Source organism: Eschrichtius robustus, chromosome 12 (genome assembly GCF_028021215.1).
Source record: "Eschrichtius robustus isolate mEscRob2 chromosome 12, mEscRob2.pri, whole genome shotgun sequence".
NCBI classification, from domain to species: Eukaryota; Metazoa; Chordata; class Mammalia; order Artiodactyla; family Eschrichtiidae; genus Eschrichtius; species Eschrichtius robustus.
In genome coordinates, this window is record NC_090835.1 from 21,088,355 (window position 1) to 21,115,091 (window position 26,737).

General features: G+C 41.4%; 1 protein-coding gene across 5 annotated transcripts in view; it reads left to right on the forward strand.

Annotated features, from left to right (window-relative positions):
• Positions 1-26,737, forward strand: part of FRMD4B (FERM domain containing 4B) — a 339,770-nt gene that overhangs the window by 39,956 nt on the left and 273,077 nt on the right. For 3 of the 5 annotated variants that reach the window (XM_068557491.1, XM_068557496.1, XM_068557492.1), the window contains exon 2: positions 24,989-25,116. The exons of 1 other annotated variant lie outside the window; for it this stretch is intronic. The gene's annotated coding sequence lies outside the window, so the exon portion shown is untranslated. The remainder of the gene's footprint in view (positions 1-24,988; positions 25,117-26,737) is intronic. One more of the 5 variants, XM_068557494.1, reaches the window with a different exon arrangement.

Below are 26,737 nucleotides of genomic sequence, written 5' to 3' on the forward strand. Positions count from 1 at the left end.
TTGGAGAAATGTCTCTTCAGGTCTTCTGCCCATTTTTTGATTGGATTGTTTATTTGTTGTCGAGTTGTATGAGCTGTTTGTATATTTTTGAAATTAAGCCCTTGTCGGTCGCATCATTTGCAAATAGTTTCTCCCATTCTGTAGGTTGTCTTTTTGTTTTGTTTATGGTTTCCTTTGCTATGCTGGACTGACTTCATTTCTGATCTTCATTTGGCCATGGATTCTGACACTATCATTTTAAGTTAGGATATTATCATCTATCTAATTGTTTAGGAATTCCATTCTAATAACAAAAATATTTATTATTATAATCAGTTTACTATGTACTAAATGCTTTATGAGGCTTGTATAATTTAATCCCAACCACCCTTGATGTAGGCAAAATTATTCTGCTCTTTTTATGTAAAAGGAAACAAAGACCTTGGAGGTATAAATATTAGCTAAAGAGGAAACTGACATTCTAACCTGGGCAGTTTCTCTTTGATTTGAGAAGGAAGAAGTACTTTATTTTACATTGTCTGACAGTATTTTATGGGTTATTATAGGTATTTGTAAATCCTTCTGGATTAAGGCATGACATAAATCTAATGCAAACATACATATTTGAAGGGACCCAGAGACTTTCATATATGAATAAATATGTGGTCTGCCCTTCTGTGACCTTGAAAGAAACTATTTTGTCAAGGAACCACTCTCCTAATTTACTTGACTTACAATTTCAGGGTTTCATAAAGTGAGGGTTCAGCTGTAATTACGCCAAGTGCTCCATTTAGGCTGTCATGATTTTTGATAAACTCTGATGTTTGGCTACCTAATCTTCTAGCCTGTCTGGAATGTCTTGTGTGTCTGCTAAGTTCCTTACAACCTTTCAGAGTAGACCTTCATCACGTCATGGCTGGTCAATATTTTCAGATACATTTTAGTGCTCTTGATCTTCTACATGTGACATTAATTCTGTTTTATGGATGCATGTTTCAAAGATGAGAGGTGTTTCTGAGTGACCACTTCTGTATCTTCAGTCTCAGATGCTCCATTAGGCTTCTTAAGTGACTGGCTGAAGTCATTATCGAGGCAAGAGCTATTACTTCAAGTGTTGGCAAACTTAATTCTTGTATCTTGCAAGCAGCCAACAATATGCTTCCTTTTATACACACTCAAAAGCACAAACTCACATTCACACACATGGTTTTCAGCTTCATTTCCAGTTTAACAGGTAGAAGAAGAGGAGTGTTGGCCAGATAAACTTGTGAATTTTTCAAATTATAGGGGATGAGGAGTGGATGGAAATTTAACCTATTGCCTCAAGAATTTTAAGGATTGAGTCAAGAGTTACAAACTCAAAACGCTGGAAAGGGCCAATAAGACAGATTACCTAAGTGCGTAATTAAGGCTGAGTAAAGCAATAAGGGAAGGTGAGGCCTGCGGCAAACTGGGGAACCATGCCCCACCTGAATTTTTTTTTTTTTTGAAGTATTATGCTGCCCAAACAAAACATACTGAGAGCTGCATTTTAACCAGAACTGGCTGCTGTTTGCAGTTTTCTAGTTTCTAGAACAGATTAGTACAAGATAGGGAAATATATTGAGGTCTCATAAGTTTGACCACTGTATCCAAGTAGCTCCCTCCTTTTATTCCCTATTTCAGTACTCCTTTTATTCCCCTTTTTAGCACTTATCACAGTCTGTATAATTAGTTTCTGTTTTTAATTTGTTTACTTGTTTATAATCTCTTTCTCTCAACTTTAAGCTTTATGAAGGCACTGACTGCATTTATCTTGCTCGTCTCTGTGATTACCAACACTACCCAGGGTCAGATACATAATTGGTCCTCATAAAAATTGTTGAGGGGATGAAGCAAAGAGTACGATACATCTTATCATCATGTGACATATCTTTTTAATCCTGGCATGCCCAGCGCTTTGTACAATTGTGGCGATGCAGTAAGTATTCGTTGGATGCAGTTGTTGGAGATGATGGTCCACCACAGATGGTTAACCACACTGAACTAGCTTACACTGGGTGGGGGGCAAAGTCTCAAAGTAGATGTGGTCAGTAGACTGGGGAGATACTTGGGCACTGGCCTCAGCTCTGCCAGGCAGTTCGGTAAGACAAAAAATGTCAAGCGTTATGGATACTAATTAGGCATGACTAGTAATCAGAGCAAGTTGCTGGCATCAGCGACGTCTGATGATGGATAAAAACAGGAAATCCAGAAAGGGTCAGTGTTCCCAGATAAAGGTATGCAGTCTGCCTCGGGTAAGCCAACTGATGCTAGAACTAAATCCACAGGAGCTGAATGTTGTGTTCACACACGTGGTAAGAAGAGGAATGGTAAGAGAAAGGCCCAACAGGAGATAAGGCCCCAAGAAACCATCTGCGCATCCAGTACGGGTTTAGAATTCTAAAATTCCAGAAATGATCGCAAAGTGTAGACTTGGCCTCAGCGTCCAGACAGAATGATGGCTGGAGCCCAGATCAGGCCCACACCAGCGTTAGTGTTGTTTGGTGTTGAGTTCTCTAATAAATTCCACCGCAACTAAGAGCTCATTAGTGCCAGTAACTGAAGGGCTAACATCAGTACCCTTGGCTATAGGGAGAAGAGCTTCCAGTCCTTTGTCCTAAGTGAGTATGAACCTAGGATGTTTAATTTTTAGAACAGGAGAACCCATGTGGGTTAATGCTTTCACATATTTAGCAATCAGGACTCTTTCGTTATATGTAACAGAAAGACCATTCGTATTAACTTAAGTGACAAAGAGCAAGCTGTTGGCTCATATAAACACAGCATGTGAAGGCAGAGCAGAGCTGGCTTTGGGGTTTATGCTCTCTCTGCCTGTGCTGCTCTCTGCTGTGGCTTCACTCTCTCCTCTGTTGGAGAGATTTCCCTGCAGAGAACAGTGTAACCTGGTGGTCATGAACTTGGGCAGTCCCACAGCCTGGGTGTGAAGGCCACCACTCCCCTTTGGCCTTAGACAAATTCTTCATCTCTAAAATGGGCATAATTAATAGCACCTAGGTCATAGATTGTTTGCAAAGATTAAATGAGCACATAAATGTAAAACCCTTACAAATCGTGCCTGGTACATAGAAAGTCCTGTGTTATTATTGGCTTCCAGGAGCTCTGGCTCATAGTCCAACAGTTCTGTTACCAGAGGATGGAGAATGATTCACCCTGCCGTACTAGTTAAAGACAGTTGTCTAGGATGACTCTTTTTTTTTTTTTTTTAATTATTTTTTTTTTAATTTTTGGCTGTGTTGGGTCTTCGTTTCTGTGCGAGGGCTTTCTCTAGTTGCGGCGAGCGGGGGCCACTCTTCATCGCGGTGCGCGGGCCTCTCACTATCGCGGCCTCTCTTGTTGTGGAGCACAGGCTCCAGACGTGCAGGCTCAGTAGTTGTGGCTCACGGGCCCAGTTGCTCCGCGGCATGTGGGATCTTCCCAGACCAGGGCTCGAACCCGTGTCCCCTGCATTGGCAGGCAGACTCTCAACCACTGCGCCACCAGGGAAGCCCTAGGATGACTTTTATTAGCTGAAACTGGGACAGAGTTATTGCCCATGTGAGGTGTGGGATCTCGTATCAAAAGGGGGAGACTTGAGCAGTGAGGCAGAGATGCCTCTTTCCACCACATTTTATATTCCCCTTCCGTATAGAATTGTTGCTAGGAAGTGGCTGCCCAGCTAGGGTCTGTATTTCCTAGCATTCTTCCTCCCCTGCATGGGAGATGGAGGAGTAAGAGGGCATACATGTGACTAGTTCTTACTCATGTCGTGGGGTTGAAGTGATGGGTGATCCTTCCAAGCCAAGGCTTTTAAGAGGTGCTCTTGTTTTCTCCATACTTTCTCCTGGTTATAGTTAGTGATGAGGACCTTGATCTCAATGCTCCTTACACATTGGAATCACTTGGTTATCTTTTAACAAAACTGATGCCAGGCCTGATATTAGACCAGTGGTTCTTAACCAGGGGGTATTTTTGCCCCCTAATGGGCATTTGGCAAAATCTGAGGATATCTTTGGTTGTCACCCTTGGGTGGAGGAGTTACTGGAATCTAATAAGCACAGGCCAGGGATGTTGCTAAACATCTTACAACGCACAAAACATCCCCCCACAGCAAAGAATTATCTGGTCCGAATTGGGTCAAGAGTTATAAACCCTTCCCTAGAGGATGGAGAGCCACAAGACTGAGAGATGGAAGAGGCCTGGTGCCTGAATCACTGCATCAAGGAAAGTTGCCTGTCGACCTGGAGCACCTACCTTGGAGAGTCATCTGAATGGAAAACAAGCCTCTAATGTGTTAAATCATTGAAAGTTGGGGTCTCTTTGTGACAGCAGCTAGCATTGCCTTAAGTAATACAAGAAGAGAAATGTGCTGAAGGAATTGTGATTAGTTAGCTTATGAAATGGACATGCAATATATTTTATTGCTGTCTACCTAGGTTGCAATATTAAATTGTGGGCCACTGTTTTACTTAAAATTTGACTGGTAATTCACAGCACAGATTTCCCTAATTAAAATCATCTAAATCAGTATTCAGTGATTTTATGGCATGGGAATGGATTTTGAGTATTTGATTTGTATCCTGGATGGAAAATATTGGAGTCTGACCTTACTAAGTAGGTTAGGTTGTGTTTCAAGTCAAAATTTGTTTTATTTAGGATTTCATCTGTTTTATTCAGTAAATGTAAAGTTAATCTTTCACATCATCTTATTAGTTACTGTTTGTAAAGAAGATAGGTTAAAAAAAAAAAGAAGATAGGTTAGATTTGTAAAGTAAGAGAAGAAAAATTGTTACAGATGGTAGCTTTAGTAAATATTGTAAAAATGCCAGACTCTTAATCTGTTTGACTATGTATGTTAATGCTTGAAATTGGTTAATATTGAAACTCTATAGGGATTGTATTTTTTCAGGAATTTTAGAGAAAATGAATCAATTCTTTCAGTGCATGGCGTCTAGGAGGACCCACGTCTTCCTCTAGAGTCACCCAGGGCTGGACAATTAAAGACACTGAACTCTTTGGCTATATTGATACAATTAGAGATGGGCTAGATTAGGGTTAATCTTGGGACTTGTTTAGCATCTATCCGAAGAAACATGCTTTCTTTTTTGCTGGTTTGGAGCTATAAGGCTATAAGCCAAGAGCTGTGGGCAGCCATTTTACTTAAGAATGAAGCCAGCATAAAGAAGAACATAGATGAAAGATGGAGATGGAGATAGAAAGAGAGAGATTGAGTACTAATGACATTTGAATGTCTGGGCCAAGTTATCAAGTCATACCTAGAGTTTCACAGACTTTTCATTGACCCACGTTAGTAATGTCACGCTTTTTGCTTAAGCCAATTGGCTCGAGTTTTCTGTCACTTATATCTACTTTCAAGTAACATAAGTGAGATATGTTGATTATGCCTGACGTGGTGAAATATGTTGATTGTGTCTTTATTTGTTATGGTAGATTACGTTATTATTACTGATTATTTGCTCCTCTCCTGTGAGCTTCCACGTCCATCCATTTGCATGTGACTGGCATTACCTAGCATGTGGAAGGAGAATACTTCTCTAAACCATAATGTCAAGTCTGGTCATGTGACTTGCTTTGGTCAGTAGGATGTGGGAAGAAATGAATATGCATATCCACGCAGAAGCTTTAAGGGCAATCACATGGTTCTGCCATTTTCTCTCTCTCTCTTTTAATCTGCCAAGTGGCCATGAATCCCAGAATGGAGAAGATATTTGGAGCAGAGCCTCAGTGGATCCACAGATGACAAGTAACATGAACAAGAAATAAATGTATGTTGTTGTAAACTATTGATATTTTGGTGGTGTTGTTAATGAAGCATAACCCAGCAAGAGTTGACTAATATACTTGCTGTCTTTGGAATGCTTGCAAAATTTATAATTGAGTGTAAACCTAGAGCACCTATAATCTTTGATTATATCCTACAAGTTACCAAATATGAATTTGGGATGACTGGTTGCTTCTTATATTTTTGGTGTTTGTAGCCCTGTTATATGCAGTTGTGACTGAGAACATGGGTTTTATGTCTGTGGTTTAATAACTAGTAAGCTACCGAACTTCTTTGATTCTCAATGTCCTCCTTATAATAATAATACTTTGCTCATAGGATTTTTGTGAATACAGAGTTAAACACAGTGCAAGGCACATAGTAAAACACTCAGTAAATAGTAACTATAATTTTTACCATTACAGAAGAAAGTGCCCTAATAAACTCTTTTTGATGCTTCCAGTAACAAACCCCGTTGGGTGGAGTCCAAGGTAAGCCTAACCAATATTAAGCACCACTCCCTAATGGATGGCATTCTGGGGAGGCTCCCAAGACATTACTTTTAAAATTGCATCTGTATCATTTCAGGAAACAGTAACTGGGGAGAATGCTGCCGAGAAAGTTGGATGGGAGTTGAGGGAATATACTGAGAAGTAGGGGAGCCATTTATCCTCTGAATTTCTTTGTACTTGAAGGTAAATGAAAAGATAACAGTGCCTGCAGAGTTGGTCCTCAAGCCAGAACTGAGAAGGACACCAGCATCCCATGGGGGTTCCTGTACATTCTTCGTTTACAAGGGCCTTTTGGCAAATTTGTTTTGTTAGAGGGCAAAGGTTATATTGGTTTAACTAATTATTTTGTAATCTTGGAAAAGGGGATAAGGAGGTTTTTATGGCAGGAATACTTCTTAAGGCAAATATCTCTGAATAATGAAGACTGAGTATTTTGATTGCTATGGACTGATAGCTGTGTGTGTGCACGCGCTTGTGCGCACACGTGTGCACGTGTACGTTTGGGGGACATGGAAAGGGTCAGAATGTGAGCTAGTAGAGGGAAAGGAAGCATTGGGCTTAGAAATATTACCTGGGAATTGGGGATAGTTCCAGTCTTCCTTTTTTCAATAAAGATTCCTCTCTCAGGTATTGTGTTCTGGTATTGTGTTAGGGACTAAAGATATAGAAATTTATTCTCTCATTCATTCAGCAAATATTTACTGAGCACCTACAATGTGCCAGGAACTGTGCTAGGCACCTGGGAACACAGTAGTGCGTACAATCAGGTATCATCTGTGACCTTCATGGAACCTAGAGTCTAAGAAGGAACAGGGGTGATTAAATCATAACATAAATAACTATGAAGTTACAATGTGGTTAAGTACAAGGAAGGAAAGTTACAAGAACGAGAAGGATATTTACTAGAAGGATATGTCATTTGTCTGGTAGTGTCAGGGAGACAATATGGTCAGATTTGTCTTTCAAAAAAGATTATTCTGCCTTCATTGTTGAAATGAAGATTCAATAGTGAGTACAGAGAATCAGTTAGAAGGCTAAGGCAGGGATCCCAGGAAGAAATGTGGCTGGCTTAGAACAAGGAGGTGATAATGGAGACAGAAGTGGACCAATTTCAGAAATCTTTAGGAGGTAAACTCAGTTGAACTTGGTGAAGAATTGGATGAGAGAGAAGAGGGGAGTGATGTCAAGAATGACTTCTGGGTTTTAAGCTTCTCTCTCTAGGACCTCATAAATGCACCATGAAAAATAAAGTGAAGTATTTGCCCCAGTATAAGCAAAGTTATGGCACAGATAATTGGGACTTGATAAAATGTCCCATCGCTGACCCTTGAGCTCAATTCCCTGAGGGCCCAGTGTTTAAAGAAGATTAGAGTATAATGTATTTGTTGGTGGTCCATAGCCAAAGTCAACACAAGTACCCAGACTATAATGTACTGCTGGAGGACACAGTTTGAATATTCCAGCCCCAAGCCACACCGTGAAGCCTAGCTGTTGTGTGGTCCTGTAATCTTCTCCATCTTCCCCCGACCCCAAGTGCTTGATGCTCTTTACTTGTCAGAGCTGTTTGAAGAGCCTGAGGGATATTGCGTAACAGCAGTGCTCTTCAAGGAATTAGCTCTGCAACTTAAGGAAGAGAAACTTTCATGACTTCAGCTGTGCTCAGTGTTTATTATTTCTCAGACTGTGCTCTTGCATGGTGTAGTTATAAAAGCATACACTTATACTAATATAGGTTATATAACTAATAGCTGTAGAATATATAATATGTAACTCTTATAAGAGTTATAAAAGTAGACACAGTGGGGATTTCCCTGGTGGTGCAGTGGTTAAAAATCCACCGGCCAGTGCAGGGGACATGGGTTCGAGCCCTGGTCCGGGAAGAGCCCACATGCCACGGAGCAGCTAAGCCTGTGCACCACAACTACGGAGCCTGCGCTCTAGAGCCCGTGAGCCACAACTACTGAGCCCGTGTGCCACAACTACTGAAGCCCACGTGCCAAGAGCCCGTGCTCCACAACAAGAGAAGCGACCGTAATGGGAAGCCCGTGCACCGCAATGAAGAGTAGCCCCCGCTCGCCACAACTAGAGAAAGCCCGTGCATAGCAATGAAGACCCAACGCAACCAAAAATAAATAAATTTTAAAAAAAAGGAGACACAGTGTGCATTGATTAATGTTGCTTATAAATGCAAAGACTGAGACCTACAAATATTAACCAGCTTGCTTTTGGACGCACGGGTACTCATTATTGTTCAAAGCTTATATTTATATCAGGACTTATTCCTTCAACAAATATTTATTGAGTACTGTATGCTAGGACTATTTCCAAGTAAGCAATGTAATCTGATAAATTGCTTGTCCTCATAGAGCTCATGCTCTATTTGTAAAGATAAATAAGCAAAAACCCCCCCCCCCCAAACCCCAAATAGTATAATTTCATATAATACCATGAAGAATAAAACAGGGCAAGGGGTAGAATGTAATTAAGTACATTAAAAAGGGACCTTCGTCAAAGAAGTCCTTTGTGAAGGGAAGATATCTGAGCTGAGACAGGATTGATGAGAAGGAATTCTGGGGGCAAAAAACATTCTAGGTGGGGAGACAGCAGGTGCAAAGGTCCTGAGGCAGGAAACAACTTAGCAGATTTGACAACAGGAAAGAGAAAGCCACGTGGTGGGAATATGGTGAACCCAGGAAAGAAAAGTTTATTTGGGAGCCAAGAGATTAGAGACTCTTTAGGGCTACAGTAGAGAGCTTGGATTTTATCTAAGGGTAGTGGGAAGTCATTAGAGGGTTTTAAACACTAAAGTCACATGATCTGAGTAGGATTTAAGAAGATCGTTCTAGCTCCTGGGTAGAATGGACAAAGTAGGTACGGCAGAATGTGAGAAGAAAGTCAGCTGAGGAGAAAGCTGGTAGTTTGGACCATCGTTGTAGGAACAGAGATACAGAGAAGTGGGTGAATGTATGATGCCTTTGGATATCAGGTGGCAGGATTTACTGGTGGACTAGTGATAGGAGATAAAGAAAAAAAAAAAAACAAAACAGAAACAAGGGCAACTTCTATGTTTTTGACCAAACAAATTAAATCATGAATCTCTATAATACTGAAGATTCAACCCAGATCTCCTTAACACTCCAGCAATCTCTTTTGAAAGGCAAGTGTCTAATTGCCTGTTCTAGTGTGGAATTTTTCCTTTTGAAGTGTTACCTTATTATTCTATCTACAGGAAGCAGGGAGAGAGATTGATATTTATAGGTTGCGTTAGAATTCAGATTGCCCGCCCCAGATGTCTGCTGCAAGCCTTCTGACTAGGTTAGTAATAGCTGTGGCACATTGGCTCTGCCAGTGAGGATGTACGCCTCAGTGTCCAGTTCCTTCAATCTAAAAGAAGACAAAGGCTGACAATGTCGACCTGACTGGCCTTCTTGTTGCCTAGTGCTGCCCTTTGTCTGCAGCCTACTTTCTGGATCTGGTGTCCTGACTTGGTCAAGAAGACTGTTTACATCCCAGCATGGGATGACAGATGGGGTTCCAGGAGGGAATCTGGACCATGGTCAAGGGCATCTGATGGTCCCCAGAGGCTCGAGTATGACAGCCTGGCCTCTTTGGCTCCCTGCTTTCTGTAGGCAGAGCGGGTTCCAGAACTCCATGGTGTGGTGAAGCTGGGTCACCCCTGTGGTTTGGACAGAGAGCAGGGTGGGGCAAGCTGTCCCCCGGCTGCTCCGGAGTTGGCTTCAGACAAGAGACTAAGGTCAGGCATGTGGTTGAAATTACACATGTGTTCCTGGCAGAATTCACGTCAAGATTTATGAAAATAGACTTTATAACTTCAGCTGTACTTGGCAATGATCATTTCTTGGTTGAAGATACGTGGAGGGTCCCTAAGATCAATTCTTACTGCAGATGGAAATCTGAATTCTGACAGTGAGTGGCTTATGCTTACTTTTTTTTTTTTTTTTGTATAGTTGTTTTTTTTTTTTAAACATTTTTCTACTATTTTTTTTTTAAATTTAATTTTATTTATTTATTTATGGCTGTGTTGGGTCTTCGTTTCTGTGCGAGGGCTTTCTCTAGTTGCGGCAAGTGGGGGCCACTCCTCATCGCAGTGCGCGGGCCTCTCACTATCGCGGCCTCTCTTGTTGCGGAGCACAGGCTCCAGACGCGCAGGCTCAGCAATTGTGGCTCACGGGCCTAGTCGCTCCACGGCATGTGGGATCTTCCCAGACCAGGGGTCGAACCCGTGTCCCCTGCATTGGCAGGCAGACTCTCAACCACTGCGCCACCAGGGAAGCCCTATGCTTACTTTTTGAAAGTCTCCTGAGTGGGCATACAGGAGAGTATCAATCAGTCAGGATCCTGGCAAGAAAACAGGATTCACCTCTGATGGTTCCAATGAAGAGACTGAATGAAGGAACTATTTGCAGAGGTGTGGGCGGGGCTAAGGGGACACTAAAAGGGCAGGGGAGTCACCAAGAGGCTAACAGCAGGGCAAACTGTTACCACTCCAAGGGCCAAAGAGGACAAAGGACAGAACTGTAGTTACCTGAGCCCGGTGAGACCTGGTGCCATAGAGGAGGAGCCACTAGCAGCCGCTGGAGACCCGGAGGAAGCATTTGCTACCAGAGAGGTCGCCAGGAAGCGGGAGGGAGCGAGGAAGGTTCTCCACCCCCTCTGTCCTATCATCTGTTGGGGAGAGAAGAGGGAGGACAGGGAAGAAGACGGGTGTGGAATGGCAAATGAAGGACCAGAGACACAGAGGGATGTCATTCTTCACTCCAGTTCATAGCATCGGCATTGTCTTTAAACACACACGCATACACACCCCTCCTCCTCCTCCTCTCTTCTTACTCATTTATAATGATAATCTTCAAATCCCAGGACACCCAGAAACCGCTGCAGGGACGGGAGATGGAGTGTGAATGCTACAGTATGTGGATCTTGGGTGCATCCAGGTATTCCCTAGGGGCAACATGGGATGGAAGTAGGGAGTGTGGATGGGGTCCTGGCTTGGACCCTTATTGCTGGTTAGGGGTTGACTGGCAGAGGGGGAGAGGGGCTCAGAGTGAATGAGGAAACTTCTCACCCCAAAAGACAACGGCATTTTGGGGGTAGAAGGGGGTCACAGTACATGTTTCACGAAGACTAACGTGGGAGTCAGAGCTTCAAAGACTCGTATTCCTACACGGGAAGATATGGGTTTGAGGTGGTTTGATTTAAAGCCCCCAAGTTGGTGTCTGGTCCAGTTTCCTAAAAACGGCAGCTCACCTTTCAGGGAGAGGCATTGGAAAAAATTACAGCAAAAATATCTGGTTTGGAAATCAAGCAAGGGGGAAGGGGACACAGTGGTGCTCTTTTAATTTACCTCGGAGTAGCGAGAACTGGAAGGGGGCCCTGGATGAGCCGGTGGCCAACGTCTTGGGAGAAGGTATCGCAGCAGAAGCTTTCCAAGAGTAGCTCTGTATTTTTTATTATGATTTGGGAGGTAGTGCTGTGTATGTTTTTTTTTTTTTAAGCGTATTTATTTATTTATTTTTGGCTGCATAGGGTCTTCGTTGCGGTGTGCGGGCTTCTCATTGCGGTGGCTTCTCTTGTTGTGGAGCACGGGCTCTAGGCACGCGGGCTTCAGTAGTTGTGGCATGTGGGCTTCAGTAGTTGTGGCACTTGGGCTCAGTAGTTGTGGCTTGCAGGCTCTAGAGCGCCGGCTTAGTAGCTGTGGTGCATGGGCTTAATTGCTCCGTGGCCTGTGGGATCTTCCTGGACAAGGGCTCGAACCCGTGTCCACTGCATTGGCGGGCAGATTCTTAATCACTGCACCACCAGGAAAGTCCAGTGTTGTGTATGTTCAGGCAAACCAATATTTGCATATTTATTTATAAATTGCATCTCGTCTATGCATATTACCATATGGACATACTGAGCACTGTGCGGTATAGTGGGTAAGAGCATGGATCTGTACCTCAGTTTCTTCGTAGGTTTGTTGTGAGAAACGATTACCTGCAAAGCCCTTAGTACAATGCCTGACATGAAGTCAGCAGAATATGGGTTACATTGCAGTATGAAACATACCCTAAACACAAGTTTTTTAAGGGTGAGATCAAAATATATAAATAGAAGTTTCTATATATATTTTAAGTGTATAGGAATATATATTTCCATACCCCATCTTGCACACCTTTTTGGGGGTGTACACTCCCCACTTTGGAGACCGCCAGTTAAGACTTAGTTTTTGCTGCCAGGCAGACTGTGCTGCCTTGAGTAAATTCACTTTTTCCAGCCTCAGTATCCTCTTCTGTGGGATGGCAGCAGTTAATAGCGCCTGCCTTATAGGGCTGTTGGAGGATTAAATGCAGTACATCCACTTAACCCAGGCCCTGCCTGGTGCACCCTCAGGACTCAGTAAAATGTTACATGTGATTATTGTCACAAAAGTAACGGTCGTTGTCTTTAAATCAGCAAAGAGAAAAAAGATCATCCATAATCCTACAGGATCATATATTATCGCTGTAAAGAAACTTGTAGCCATATTTTTAGACCTTTTCCTAAAGCTTCTGTATACACACATACGTATTTTGCATAATTGGAATCATATTGTGTGTTCTCTTGTGGACCCATTCTTAGTGGCTGTAGAGTATAACATAGGCTCAGATTAATTTATTCACCCAACCCTATTGTTGATCATTTGGTTTTTCTGTTTTAAACAACACTGTGATGAAAAGTCTTTTTTAACAGGCTTATTGGGATGTAGTTTATGTACCATCCAATCACCCACTTGAAGTGTGCAATTCAGTGATTTTTAGTGTATTCAGAGTTGTGTGACCATCACCAGAATCTAATTTTAGAACATGATTGTTGCTACACAAAGAAACCTGCACCTGGGACTTCCCTGGTGGCTCAATAGTTAAAAATCTGCCTGCCAATGCGGGGACATGGGTTTGATCCCTGGTCCGGGAAGATCCCACATGCTGCGGAGCAGCTAAGCCCGCGAGCCACAACTACTGAGCTCACGTGCTGCAACTACTGAAGCCCGTGCTCCTGGAGCCCATGCTCTACAACAAGAGAGGCCACCGCAATGAGAAGCCCTTGGACCGCAACAAAGAGTAGCCCCTGTTCACCGCAGCTAGAGAAAGCCTGCATGCAGCAACAAAGACCTGACGCAGACAAAATAAATAAATAAACAAATAACAAATGTTTAAAAAAAAAAAGAAAAAAAACCTGCACCCATGGTAGTCACCACCATCCTCAACCTTCCCAGGCCAGGCAACCATTAATCTACGTTCTGTCTGTATAGATTTGTCTATTCTGGACATTTCCTATAAATGGGATCATACAGTATGTTGTATTTGAAGACTGGTTTCTTTTACTTTACATAATGTTTTTTGAGGTTCACCCACATTGTAGCACTATCAGGTCATTATTCCTTTTTGTTGCCAAACATCCCATGGTGTGGATATATCACGTTTTATTCATCTTTTCATCAATGATGAACATTTGAGTTGTTTCCATGATGAGTAATCTTATAGATTAATCTTAACTATTTCCTTTGAATGCATTCCTAGACTTGAAAATTCTGGGTCCTGTAATTTCCAGACTTTTGACTATCAAGCACTTCTAATCCAGACTATATCTCTCATTTGAGCACATTAATGACTTCCTTCTTCCTCATCGTATGAACTACAAAACTTTTGTATTCCTTGTGACACCTGGAGGTATTTACAATTTCTAATATTCTAGAGAACCATTCTCGGGAATTCTATCCTATGTTGGGTGTCAGAGGCTCTGACGGACAGTGATATTCCTAAAGGGAGCACATTGTATTTACTTATATCAGCCTTTATCATTTTCAACTAGAAACCTCCCTGTCGTCTGGCATTAAGGAAAATTGGCAGAGACTTGTAAGTGGTAGATCGTCTCTTTAAATTGTCTCACTTTGTCCTTTTAAGTATATGTATCCCCTACCAACCTCCTAGAATTGGTTGACAACCAGAAAAATAATGTCTTGTGTCAGGGGAATTTAGACCCAAGGTTTCACAGCCCATAGGCAGCTAAGTATCATTAGGCTCATAATCTTATTTATTTAAAATATGTTATTGCTAAACTGACTTTCCCCCTTCTTTAAAAATTTGGAAGTACGTGAAAGTTTGTTTTCTACATGCTGTGGTTTTTAATCCAACATAGCTGTTAAACTCTTGGGGTGGCCTCTTCGGTAAAATCTACTCACCCTTTTTCTTTTTTATATGAAAGGATCCTGCAGAGAAGGCAGCTGGTGGATATACACCAAGCTTAGGCCTTTGTCAGTGTGACTCCTGGATAATGTTTACAAATAGAATGGTCTCTGCAGGTAAGAGAGCTTCCTCCTTTACCACTGCGTTTTATCTTTCCAAAGCCTGAAAAATATTCGTTGAATCATGGTGATTAGGACAGCTGATTTTGCCCTTGCCTTCACCCCCAGATATTCTTCCTCTACTGACCTTTCTGGTCACAAGCAACAGAGATGATTAAAATACTCTGCTCTTCGTACAAAGACCGTCCACCGCACCCCCTGAGGCTCCCCGGTGTTGTCATCAGTGATGCTAATGGGTTTGCCTTGATCTTTACTTCACTGCCTCTTGAGAATAACAGTGTGCATTTCTGAGACTGTTGCCTAGATGAGAAGAAGTCTGGCAGGGGCTCGTAAGTGCTGGATCTCTCTTATGGGTCTCTTATGAGAGACGTTTTTATGTAAGATATCCAATTTCAATCTCGCGACTACCCACAAAGTTGGTGCTGATATGCCCATCCTAAGGACGAGAAAGTTGAGACATCATTGCTCGGTGCCTCCTGGCAGACAAGGTGTAAAAAAATTCCAATTCAATACAGACTTCTTAAGATTACAGCATAGGAAATACAGTCATTCCTAAGAGTAAACAAAGGTAACCCTATTGCTAAATTCTTACCTATCAGAGATGGTGCATACCTTGGTGACCAAAGGCTTTAAAAAATAAATGCTGCAGTGTTATACTTGCCAAGGTGTGGTGTTCAGAGAAAATGCCCTTCAAAAAAACGGGTGGGGGAGAGTTTCTATGATCAAGAAATTTGGGAAATGTTGGGTTAAATTAAGTCACACAGACTCTAGATTGCAGACCTTCTCAGAGACTCTACTATCAGAATATGCATTGTGAAACCCCAAGATGGGTAGAGCATAAATCATTTTTTGTGGGACACCTATTAGCGTTTTAAAGAGCTGGTGTTTGTGACACACACCACCAGAATGAACTTCATAACAGCCATTATTTTTTGGTTTACTTTTTTTTGTATGTAAAAGACACATGTGGTAAACTCAGAGTATGCAAAGGTATTCAGTGAAAAGGTCTGTCTGTCTGCCTTTAATCACTGTCTCTGAGATTCTCTCTTGAGAGACAAGCATTGATTTCAAGATGTGCAATCATGTTTGTATGTGTGTAAGCGCATACGTGTGTGTGTGTGTATTTCAATTTTGAGCACACTATATATGTTGTTCTGCACATTATTTTTTTACTTAATATATATTAGAAGTCATTCCATATCAGTACTTATAAAGCTGTGTCATTTCTTCTAATATCCACATGGTATTCTATTGTATGGATGTATCATAATCCGTTTAACCAGTACCCTATTGATTTAGAATATTTCTAACCTTTTCCTACAGTGAACAGTGCTGCGGTGGGTACCCTTGTACATTTGTCTTTGTCATCATGGTGTTTCTTGTATCAGCCTTTGATAAAAGCCAGGGGTGTAAAGATAAAATATGATTCTCTGAAGTCAAGAATAACCCAGGTTCATAGCCTTCTGATGGTCTGGCTTGATCCAGAGATATTTCGATAATTTAGAGAATTTAGAGAACTATAGATCCAAGTCCTAAAACTATATTATCAGAACTTGTTTAAAATAGTGGGAATATGTATAGATTATTTTTCAGAGATAAGAAAAATTAGTTTGTGACAAATCATATTTCTCTTAGGAAATAAAGAGGTTTGGAGTTGATACAGTAATTGTACGTGTGTTCCAACTCATGGCAAAATGAAACTCAAGGCATGAAATCTTTAAAACAGGGATTTCCCATGTGGATAACCTTTGATTCTTAATTCAAAACTCAAAGCAAACTGCTTTATTTGCCCTGGTTCAGAAGCAATGGTTTTGCTTCCTCACTATCTTGTACTGCATTTGATTTCTGCCAAATAGCATTTGACTGACTCAAAGACTTTAAAGATTGTTTTCTCTCTTCAGCATATTTCTCCCTTTTCTCTTTTGTGAACAAAGTAGAAAAATAATATAAGGTAACTTTATGTAACAAGAAATAAAACCTTTTTTTTTTTTTTAATTTATTTATTTATTTATGTTTATTTTTGGCTGTGTTGGGTCTTCGTTTCTGTGCGAGGGCTTTCTCTAGTTGCGGCGAGCGGGGGCCACTCTTCATCGCGGTGCACGGGTCTCTCACCGTCGCGGAGCACAGGCTCCAGACGCGCAGGCTCAGTAGTTGTGGCTCACGGGCTTAGTCGCTCCGTGGCATGTGGGATCTTCCCAGACCAGAGCTCGAACCCATGTCCCCTGCATTGGCAGGCAGATTCTTAACCACTGCGCCACCAGGGAAGCCCAGAACCTTTCTTTTTGAAACAGTTGTTGTTGTCTAGTTGGAATTCAACTATAGAACTTGATAGAAGTCCTTCCATATTTTGTTAAACAGTTTTTTTGATAATGTCTCTTTTATTGTTTTTAATCAATCTGATCAAGAGGGTTCAATCTCAGAGCAGGCTGGGCAAGTTTCCTTGAGGCCAAATTACTATTGGGACATCAGGTAATTTAAGTGTATTTTCACTGTCTGGTCCTTCTTTGGGAGAGTGCCTAAGATGCTGTAGCCACCATCCATCATAAGGTGCCATCACTCTGGGCCAGGCACTTTGCATGCAGTGTCTCATCATTTATACAGTGTGTATAGTATCACTTGAACCTGTACTATTAGGTGGGAACTGCTCTTATCCCCATTTTATAGATAGAGAAACTGAGGCACAGGACAACCAAAAAACTCCCTCAAGGCCTCCCAGCTAGGATGTTATAGAGCTGGAATTTGAACCTATTGTTTTAAAATCTTGCCCAAATTAGAGTTGGGTTTATTCTCTAGAGTAGGTCTTGAATTCTTTTAAACTCAAAGACATGTAATCAACAATAAGAAAACAAAGATTTGTCACTGCTGTAACCTAGTTATGCCAGCAACATGTGAATGGTCTCCAGTGTCCACAGCTCCTGGCAATGGGGGGATTTGGTTTTCTACATCTGAGCGGTCCTGGCTCCAGAGCTGGTGTGGCTCTCCAGGCCAGAGGATGGAACAAGCGTAATGACACGTGTGACTTTCTTGGAAGGAGATGCTCTGACCCTTTTATTACCTCCCCTGGGACACAAATGATCACCTGCGATGATGTCTAGTCTTAACTCTTTGTCCTCACTTGAAGCCAACCAAATGGGCAGGTCTTCCACCATGTTCTTAAGGAAACGTTTGCCCGAATTTTCCCTTAGAAATTCTTACAAACATTAGCATTCGCTTCCTATGTTGTAATATGTAGAAATGGTGGTCGGGGACGCATGGAACCCAGTGTGACAAAAAGTTTTCAGTTCCCCCTTTGTGTCAAGAGGTTGGAAGAGAGTCATTATGTGAAACCTGAGTATTAAGGTGTTTTCAGGTCATGAAGAGGAATTTGACCAGAGGAGTCCCAGAAATGCAGATCTTGAATTCTAATCCTGTGCTCTTAACCACTGCTGTGCTGTGGGCATCTGGCCATTTGCATTTGTCCTCTAGGGCATTATAAACCCATCTATACTGGCGGAAAATCTCAGAAACCTTATATAAAGGGAACTAACCCCTACTGAGTGGTTACCGGGTGCCAGGGACTGTTAGATGCTCTGTATCCTTACTAACAACCAGCTGCCCAAGCTCGCACGCTCAAACTAGGTCTTGGAAACTGTCACTTCTGCATGTGGTCATTCCACATGCTCTGCCGCCTCCCCAAACAGGCAAGATGTAGAAATCAGAGACAAAAGAGAGTCTTGATTGCCAGGTTCAGTTTCCTGCCAGGGCAGGATGTAATTGCAGGGCTGTCTAGAGCCTATGATAAGCTGATACTAAATTTGTTCTTGGCAGACTGTCTTGGGACGTGTGGGGGAAGGGTGGAGGAGGGGGAAGTGGGAGCTTAGGTGCAAGGATCCTTTTGTAATCTCTGGTCTCCTCTTGTTTGAGCATGAGAACACTTCCTGAATGCTGGTCTTAAATATTTAGTGGTCATTCAGATGTAAGACTAGTCTGCAAACGTTCATGCCAGAGACACGGATACAATGGTAAGGGTGGTTTTGCTGTATCCAGACTCCCTCTTCCTGTCTCTTGTGCATCTGGCCTGAGGCTTGTGTATCAGTGAGGTATTTGGATGTGACATCTCTCCTGGTGTAACAGGTAAATTGCGAGGGGCTTCTGACATTTTTCTTACTGACTGTGCTGTTCACTAACACTGTCTTAGGTTAAAAAGGAATCCAGCATCATTTGAATGGCTTTGTTTTCCTAACTTTAGCTCTGTTTCTTTTCTTTTCTTTTGCAGAAGAGAAATAAATAGTTCAGGAGATGAAAAAAGGGCGCTTTTTAAAAATTTGACGATAGCTGATTTACAACATTGTGTTAGTTTCAGGTGTACAGCTTCAGATTCTTTTCCATTATAGGTTATTATGAGATATTGAATATAGTTTCCTGTGCTATACAGTAAATTCTTCTTGTTATGTTTATAAAATTGTAACATATGATAAAGGTGAAATTATCAAGAAAAGGATACATTGTTCAAAACTAGTGCTGGGAGAATTGACAAGCTGGGAAAAAATAGCATCTCCCCATACAACATATACCAAATTAATTCTTAATGGATTAAAGATTCAAATGTAAAAAAAAAATACATAAAAGCTGAAAGAAAAAAAATGGTGCTTTTACACAAAGTTTCTTCAATTCTAAATAGGTGCCATTTTCTTTCTTTTGATTTTCTTATCTGAAAGAATATTAGATGGGGGTATACTCTTGCATTTATTTCTTTTCCTTTTTTTTCTGGTCTGCTGTCTCTCTCTCTCTCTGTCCCTTTCCCTCTCCTTCTTTCCTTCCCTTCCTCCTCCCTTTCTGTCCTTCTTTCTTTTTTAAATATTGAAGAGCTTGTTGCTTTGCAACTAGCTACACAAAGGCAGCTCTAAATTGGAGAACTCCACAATAAGCCCTGCTTCATTCACCTCTTTGTTTCCTGAGTGATCATCATTTTGTCAAGGGGGTCGCTAACTGGAGAACGCCTCAGTGAAAGGAAAAACTGAGTACAACACCGTCTGGCTTCCTGACACCTATTGTTTGGGCTCTGCTTTGCTTTTCCTTTCATTAGAAGGGCATCTGGCCTCTGTCATTTGCTTTTCTCTCTTTCATCTCATTGGTCTTGCTTGAGATTAGTTTTCCTGAAACATATTTTCATCAAGCCAGTGCTGGCCCTTCAGATGAAGAGGAATCTATTTTCCTGAAATTAGTCTTTTATGGAGAGGTTTTCCGTGTAAAATGTTGTTGAGGAAATTCTTGCTGTTCTTTTTCTGGTGGGGTGAGGGTGAATGAGGGTGGTTTTGGAGAGGAATAAGGCTCTCTTTTTTCCCCCACCCTATTACAAGGGCTGAAGCAGGCAATCTTATCTTGTGCTCCATTCAACCTAAAAGTTGGTCGGCCAACAGCTCTTAATTATAGGCCTGGTGGGGTGGAGACAGCTGTGGCAGAGTTCTGGCCCTCAGGGAGTGTATGCTCTAGTGTGTAACACAGTAAAGCCATAAGCTGATACAAATGTGAATATGGAAATAAACCTAGTAGAAACGCATTCCAGAAACAAAACAATGAGTGGTAAGTAGTGACTATGGGCTGCTTGAGCTACAGAAGTAGAAGGCTTCTCTTTTGCATTGACCAAAAGGTTGCAAAGAAGGCAGTCATGCAAAGGTCTGGGAGAAAAGTTTTCAGAGTAAAAGGAAGAAGCACTGTTGCAAATGCCTGAGACAGGAACAAGCCTGGCACGTTTGAGAGACAGGAGCATTTAAGCTCTTCTGAAAGATGACAGGAGCCAGTTTGTACTGAACAGAATCAAGGCATTCCTGAGAAAGGGAAGAACTGGGGCAAAGGTCCTTATGAAAGGAGACTAAGAAGAATAGCAGGTGCTGTCTGGCTAGTGCTGAAAACTTCATGCAGTATATGGTGTGGATGTACGTTTTAAATAGCCTTAGTGAGATGTAACATCCCATGAGACGTGTTTATCCGTTTGAAATGTTACCTATTTAAAATACATAGTTCAATGGCTCTTAGTATGTTTACAGAGTTGGGCAACTATCACCATAATCTTACTTTAGAACATTTTCATCACCCCCCAGAAGAAATCCTGTACCCACTAGCCGTCCCTTCCCATTCTTCCAATCACCCCAGCCCTAGGCAACCACTCATCTACTTCCTGTCTCTGCAGATTTGCTTATTCTGGACATTTCATATACATAGGCTCATACAATATGTGGTCTTGTCTGATGGCCCTAGAATGTTTTTGAAGTTCTTCTATGTTATGTAACACCATCAGTATTTCATTCCTTTTAATTGCTAAATAATATTCCATTGTATCTGTCCATTCATCAGTTGATGAACATTTGGGCTGTTCCCACTTTTTGGCTCTTATGAATAATGCTGCTATGAAGATTTGTGTGCAAGTTTTGGTGTAGACATTTGTTTTCATTTCTCTTGGGTAGTTACCTAGGAGTAGCATTTCTGGGTCATATGGCAACTCTCTGTTTAACATTTTGAGGAACTATTGAATTGTTTTCCATGGTGACTGCACGAGCAGTTTACACGAGCTATGTGTGAGGGTTACGATTTTTCCACATCCTTGCTAATACCTGTTATTGTCTGTCTTTTTGATTATAGCCGTTCTAGTGGTTGTGAAGTGGTGTGTCATTGTGGTTTTGATCTGTGTTTCCCTAATGACTGATAATGTTGAAACATTTTCATATGTGCTTATTAGCCATTCATATGTTTTCTTTGGAGAAATGTCCGTTCAGATCCTTTGTCTATATTTTAGGTGAGCTACTTGCCTTTTCATTTTTCAGTTATAGAAGTTTTTTTTAATATTCTGGAGGTAAGTTCCTTATTGGATACATGATTTGCAGATATTCCCACCAGACAGTGGGTTATCTTTTCGCTTTCTTGATGGTGTCCTTTGAGGCACAAAATTTTTTAGTTTTGATGAAGTCTAATTTATTAATCTCTTTTTTTGCTTGTGCTTTTGGTGTCATATGTAAGAAATCCCAAGGTCACAAAGATTTCATAGTGTGTTTTTTCAAAGAGTTTTATAGTTTTAGCTCTTATATTTAGGTCTGTGATACACTTTTGGTTATTTTTCATTTATGTTATGACGTAGGTGTCCATCTTCATTATTTTTCATGTACTTATCCAGGTGTCCTAGTACAATTTGTTGAAAAAAATATTCTTATTGAATTATGTTGGCTCCTTTGTAGAAAATCAATTTACCATGAACATTAGAGTTTATTTCTGGGCCCTAAGGAGGATGCATTTTTAATTAATGGCATCTTTCTAACATGGTGTGAAGGCTTCAGAGATCCAAGCTCTGGTTGGGTAGTAAAGCAGCTGTCAGGTAAATTCTGGATTGAAGAGGCTTCATTTTCTCTGGTTATAAAGTGAATTTATGGATGACGATTCTTGTATTATTTCCTTATAGTACTGAAAAGATCCTTCAGGCAATTTTCAGACATTTAATAGGGCTTCATCTTAACCATCACTGACAGGGCAATATCTCTTCTAAAGTTCCCTTTTTCTTTCATTTCTTTTCCTTTCCCCTCCCTCCCTCCCTCCCTTCCATCCTTCCTGCCTCTCTTCCTCTCTCCCTCTCTCCTTTCCCTTCCTTTCTTTAGTTCTTTCATTTCTTCCTTTAAAACATAACCTAGGTTGAAGAGATGAGATTTACAGTCATGATACAAGGGAACATTTAAATTAGGTGATGCATACAATGATGTGAAAGGATTAGAATATATGGATATTTGAGATCATGCAATCACACAAACTCAGGCTAATGACTTCTGAATTCAGCAAAGTTTTTGGAGTAAATTGTAAGAAACATAAACATTGAGCACTCATCCTCCCAAGATTTATGCTTCTTCTTTCTTACACTTTTCCCTTGGGAAGTTTTTCCCTGGACCATGTTTTTTTTTTTTTTTTTTTTAATATTTAAACAGCTTTTTCTTTTTTTTTTGAACTTTGAGTTTATTTATTTATTTATTTATTTATTTATTTATTTATTTATTTATTTATGGCTGTGTTGGGTCTTCGTTTCTGTGCGAGGGCTTTCTCTAGTTGCGGCGAGTGGGGGCCACTCTTCATCGCGGTGCGCGGGCCTCTCACCGTCGCGGCCTCTCTTGTTGCGGAGCACAGGCTCCAGACGCGCAGGCTCAGTAATTGTGACTTACGGGCCTAGTTGCTCTGCGGCATGTGGGATCTTCCCAGACCAGGGCTCGAACCTGTGTCCCCCGCATTGGCAGGCAGACTCTCAACCACTGCACCACCAGGAAAGCCCCCTGGACCATCTTTATGTGACTAATGCTCCAAACTGCATCAGCATCCCTGGACAGTGTCCTAAACTCAGGCCCTAAATGTCCTACTGGATATTTTCACCAGGACACCTACTAGGTGTCAAAGGTCACAAACAGAAGAATTATTTTTGACATTTTAAAAGAGCATACACCTGTTTGGGAAAAGCATCTTATGAACTTGTTTGGAAAAAAGAACAGCTGCTCTAATCTACAGATCCTGGACTTCAGCTGCAACATTTTCAGCCTCCAGCCAACCCTGCTGCTTCAGACTGGCCCACACAATCCGAACTGGCTCTTGCCAACCTATCCTGTTCCTGTTTGTCCTGAATTCAGTGGTTTTGCATACTGACAGACACTCTCGGTTTGTCTCAAGTCTGAAGTCAAGGGGAGGTTCTGTCAGCAACCAAGGAACTCTGTTCAGTCTTAAATGGATAAATTATACCACCGACTAGATTGTTTCTAATTGTTGAATACATCGCACCCTTAAAAGTTGTCTGTCCATTTGTGTTTATATCAAATCTGAACTTAGGGCCAGTATATATGCTTGCTCATTGTTTGAAATTTAAATATTAATAAAATAGTATATCCATAAGAAAATAAATAAAAGAGCAAACAATTTATCAGTCCTGTGAATTTATCCATCGCCATGGGTCTGTCTCATCTACTAGATTTCCGTTCCTCTTGCCTCTACGTGATTCTCCTGAAGTAGTGCACTAAACTTCTGACCAGTCTCTTCCCCTGCCGTCTCTTTCTCTTCCAGATAGATTGGGTTCACTTTGTTGGAAAACCTCATTGATGACATCAGTCTCTAGAGCCCCAAATCTTCATTGCCTGTAGGATAAAACCTAAACTTCTTTGCTTAATATTCAAAATCCTTGTCCAATCTGTCTTTCACTTGCTTTCCAAGCCTGTTTTCTGACTTCCTCCGAGTTTTTCTTCTTCCAAGCCACGCTGTTCAGTGTTTCCTGAACAGACCTTGAGCCTTTCTGCTTTGGGGCTTCCTTTACCTTTTGCTGCCCATGTAGTATATCTGCCACTCTCCCTCCCTTCTCCTTATATAAATCTCCCTTTCTTTCAAGACTCAGTGTAAATCCTGTTTCTTCTGGTTACTCCCCAGTGAGTGACAGGTCCAAGTCGAGATCCTTAACGGCTTAGTTCCATGGTGGAGGTTGCAAACTGTCAATCCATGGGCCAAATTCAGTTTGCAGATATGTTTTCTTTCATCCACATTGTGTTTTTTTTTTTTTTTTTAATTTTTCAATTAGTGCCAACAGTTAAAAATCTGATATATCACATTTAAAGAATCAGTTTTCCAGCCAACTTGGAAAAATTCAAAGCAGGGCTCTGTATTCCCAGGTGGTAGCTATGTGTGATTACTCTCTTCTTTTTTTTTAAAATTTATTTATTTATTATTTTTGGCTGTGTTGGGTCTTCGTTGCTGTGTGCGGGTTTTCTGTAGTTGCAGCGAGTGGGGGGGCTACTCTTCGTTGCAGTGCGCGGGCTTCTCATTGCGGTGGCTTCTCTTGTTGTGGAGCACGGGCTGTAGAGCACGCGGGCTTCAGTAGATGCGGCACGTGGGCTCAGTAGTTGTGACTCACGGGCTTAGATGCTCCGCAGTATGTGGGATCTTCCCGGACCAGGGCTTGAACCCGTGTCCCCTGCACGGGCAGGCGGATTCTTAACCACTGCGCCACCAGGGAAGCCCTGTGATTGCTCTCTTAAGCTGCCCCCATTTGGCCAAGATGTGTGTGTTTGCATAGCACCACTGAGCTATGCCTGGTACTGGGTCTCCCCCATCACTCATGTATATTCCCCATCCAGTGCCTGTGAACATCTGCCTGGACAGTTAATTCTGTAAGGTCTTATGACTACCTCTTCTTGTTATCTTGAATGTTAGATCATTAAATTAAAATACTCCTTCTATGCTACCTCCCATGAGAGCTCGTGTGTATAATGTACTAAATAAATGCCCTAAGGTGATTTTAACCTCCCACTTCTTGCTCAAAATATGCAACCTCTTACTTAAAAGGATTTCAGGTAGTATTTTTTTTTTCAGGTAGTATTTTAAAAAGACCTGTTCCATAAGGAAATAGAAGAGAAATTCAAATAAAGAACCAGACCAAAGAAACAGGAGCATGTAATAAAGGTGATTGTCAAGATTTCATATGTAAAGGGAAAAGAAAGGTAAGATATATTTTATTTCAAGGAAAACCAAATCTGCAAGCTGAATCCAGGAAAGCCTCACTAATCAGTGTTCTGGTTACATTATTTATTTGTTGGCTGTAACTGGATTTTATTTTTAAATGACATTTTCTTTCAAATAAGGTAATCAATTCAGGGCTTTTGATAAGGTCATCATAATGGAAACTAAATCTTCTGTTTTATTTTGGTTGATTTTAAAAATAACTTCACGGGTCCACAGTTGGTTACCATTTACTGCTTTTATTTTTAGGATTTGGCCAAGAGATAGGTCACTGTTTTTCCACCAGCAGTTTTCAGGGTTTTGTGTCTTCTCCTCCTCATGAAGTTTCCCAGCATGAAACGTAGGGGGATGTCCCATTGGTGGCCAGTTCCCAAGACAGTCCCATATTTTCCAGTGTATTATCATTAACAATACACTGGGGAGGCAGTTCTCGAGTCCATTTTCTGCTTTCCATTAGTCAAACACTGCACCTTGGCACACTTCCCTTCTGTCAGGGACTCCATAGTATCTTTGTAGACTAAAGATTTTAAGAGGAAATATCTTTAGGACTCTAAGTTGTTGTAATCATTATTGTCACCAGTGTAAGCACTTTGTAAGGAAAAATGCTGCAATGAAGGAAAGAAGCAGCTCTGAAGACTCACTGTAAAATACGTGAAGCTCTGGAAAAGGTCTCAGAATACATCGGCACTCTTTCCCACATAAACTATTTGACTATTAACTCCCGTATCGGCACGGGTTGGGAACATGGGGTCTTCTTTTGACCCAGGAATCTCACAGTCATACGTGCTCAGTGACTAAAAGAGTATTTTCTGTCTCTGTGCTACATATGGTACCACCACTCCTGATATTTTTCTTTAAATTTGCTGCCTTTTTAAAACTCAAAAATAATTTTATAAGGTAACTTTACATGCCTACTATAAAAGGAAGACCAATAATTCTAGCCCAAAATGGAAGGTTATTGGGATATTAAATGCAATGAAAACACACCTTTGTTATTCAGTTTTACTGAGGTCCTCCTACCCACCAGAGGCTCTGCTTTTTCTCTGTACAACAGGGGATAGACTTGGTTTTAGGGAAGTGCTGAATATGTAATAGCACCAAACTGAGACTCTTTGAGGACTACTCAGAGGGATTGAAAGAGAAGCAAAAAGGGGTAACTTTTTACCCTGGAATGTAGTGTTATTGAGGGACCCCTCTGGGGATCCCACGAGGTCATCTCAAGCAATAGCATAAGCCCACGCTTTGGCAATCCCTGGACCGATTAGGCAATTCCTGCCCCCTCCAACATACTTCAGAAGATGTTGGTGAAAGCTTTGATCCTTAAGTCAGAGGAGAATTGGTGTGAGCATCTAGAAAAACCTCCACTGTGAAATGTTTGCGTGAAACTTACTTTTTTAAGAAAGATGTTACAGCAGTGCCCCAGCTCAGACTGGCTTAACTTTCCTATCTTGCTCCTTCATTTTTTCCCCCCTCTGCCTCCCATCCCTCCCCTCTTCCTCCTCTCTCTCTTTCTCCCGCTTCTCCTTCCTCCTCGCTCTCACTCCTTATTTGTCATCTTCACAGGACCAGTCACCTGTGGGAGTGTGTTTTTCATCATTAAGT